Below are 2269 nucleotides of genomic sequence, written 5' to 3'. Positions count from 1 at the left end.
ACGGCGTTCACATGTTCTTCAACTTTCTTCTTTCCTGGATTGGCTTCTATATCACTAGAAAGCGTTCCTGGTGGTCGATTCAATAAGGCATTAGCAATTTGCCCTATTTGGTTCTCCAGATTCTGGATAGAAACAGCTTGGCTTTGGCATATAAGAGCCTGGTTTTTGCACATAAGCCTCAACTCCTCTAATTCAGATTTTTCATTCGAAGATAGACCTGCATCATGAGTTTGTTGTTGAAGTTGGAGTTGTTGTCTTGGTGTAAATTGTTGCTGAAAACCAGGAGGGTTAACTAGCTTATTTCCAAACTGCTGGAATGGCTGTTGCATCACATTCTGATTGTTGCTCCAGCTGAAGTTAGGATGATTCCAGTTGTCAGGATGATAAGTACCTGGAACTGGTTGTTGCGATCTCTGAAAGTTGCTCACAAACTGAGCTGAGTCACTAGATATAGCGCATTGCTCTGTCGCATGCGGACCTGCACACAGCTCACAAACACTAATTATCTGCTTAACACCATAGTTAGCCAGAGAATCGATCTTCATAGACAACGCCTTTAGTTGAGCAGTGATAGCCGTAGCTGTATCCACCTCAAGTACTCCTACTACCTTGCCCTGTGGATATCTCTGGGTTGGATACTGATATTCATTAGCAGCCATCAGTTCAATTAGATCATAAGCTTCCTTATAGCTCTTTGCCCATAATGCTCCGCCTGATGCTGCATCGAGCATGGGTCTGGACTGTGCTCCCAACCCATTGTAAAAACAAGTGATGATCATCCAATCAGGAATTCCATGATGAGGACACTTCCTAAGCATCTCCTTGTAGTGCTCCCAAGCTTCACATAGCGATTCTCCCGTTTGCTGCACAAATTGAGTAATAGCGTTCCTCATTGCAGCTGTCTTCGCCATAGGGAAGAATTTAGTAAGAAAATTCTGAGCAAGATCTTCCCAAGTAGTAATCGAACCAGCTGGTAGAGAGTGTAACCAGCTCTTAGCCTTGTCCCTCAAAGAGAATGGGAATAGTCTCAGCTTCACAGCATCTTCGGAAACACCGTTGAACTTGAAGGTGTCGCAGATCTCAATGAAATCCCTAATGTGCGTATTAGGATCTTCCATTGGAGAACCCCCAAACTGGACTGAAGTCTGTACCCATTGAATTATGCCAGGCTTGATCTCAAAGGTATTAGCTGTGATAGCTGGCCGGATAATGCTAGATTGAATGTCATTGCTAGATTGAATGTCATTGATCTTGGGTTGAGAAAAATCCATCAAGGCTTTCGTTCGTGCTGCTGGATCTCCCATTATAATGAGTACCTGAAACACAAACAAATAAACCGTGAAAGTAAAAGAATCCGAGTCAGTGAACTTTAACGACCACTGATGACAAGCACATAAACTAAAAATTAACACCGAGTCCCCGGCAGCGGCGCCAAAAACTTGTTAGGGCGAAAACACACGCTAATATTCACGCAAGTATACACGTTCGCAAGTAGTATAAGATATAAATCAGATTCGTTCCCACAGAGACTGGTTTAGGTTAAGTTCAATTTATGCACCTATGCAATAATGTATGGTTATCGCTCAATGCTAAGACAAATAACAAATTGGGTTTTTATTAAACTAAGAGATTATACTAAATAACATTAACTAAGAGAATTGAGGTTGAATTACTATATATGACAAACATGGGATCCTAACTTCATTACTACTTCATTCAATAGCCTTTTCATTCTTAACCTTAACATGTGATGGTGATGACACTAATCAAATAACACGAAACTGATAAACGCCAACTTTCATTGCACGAGTACCATTCTACCAGACATCCACAAAAGAGATAGAAGCTGAATAGGCACCAATTATATTGAGACCCTATATGTCTATAGAATTTGACAACATAATGGTTTAAGAATAAGTTATCTATCTTGATTACATAGGGAAAGTAAAACGGTTAGAGTTACCTACGAATCATATATAACAAATACATGAACCTATGCTAGCATGGCAAGTTCTAAACCTCTATATTCACTGTCGCTTCAATAGAGATTAACACGCTATCTTATATGTTAGCTACGCACATAAGACGAATAAGCACAACCAATACTAGGATATCAATCAATCACCACACACCAAGATATCGAAACAATTAACTATTGAAATCCATAAGTAAATCCGCTAGAATCCCATGACAACGATTAGCCCATAATCGAACTCATCGTCACCATGGGTTCCAATGAAAGCATGGTATAAACAAGGTCTTAATAAAC

The 2269-nt window shown here is 40.1% G+C and overlaps 1 non-coding gene across 1 annotated transcript; it reads left to right on the top strand.

Moving 5' to 3' along the window:
- The first annotated feature begins 789 nt into the window (after positions 1-789).
- On the top strand, positions 790-896 carry LOC141715378 (small nucleolar RNA R71). Its single transcript, XR_012572143.1, has one exon. It is a non-coding gene; the product is annotated as a small nucleolar RNA R71 (small nucleolar RNA).
- The last annotated feature ends 1373 nt before the right edge of the window (positions 897-2269 follow it).

This window comes from Apium graveolens, chromosome 3 (assembly GCF_009905375.1).
Source record: "Apium graveolens cultivar Ventura chromosome 3, ASM990537v1, whole genome shotgun sequence".
Classification (NCBI taxonomy): Eukaryota; Viridiplantae; Streptophyta; class Magnoliopsida; order Apiales; family Apiaceae; genus Apium; species Apium graveolens.
Note: the sequence above shows the minus strand (reverse complement) of the source record. Positions and strands in the feature narration are given on the sequence as shown.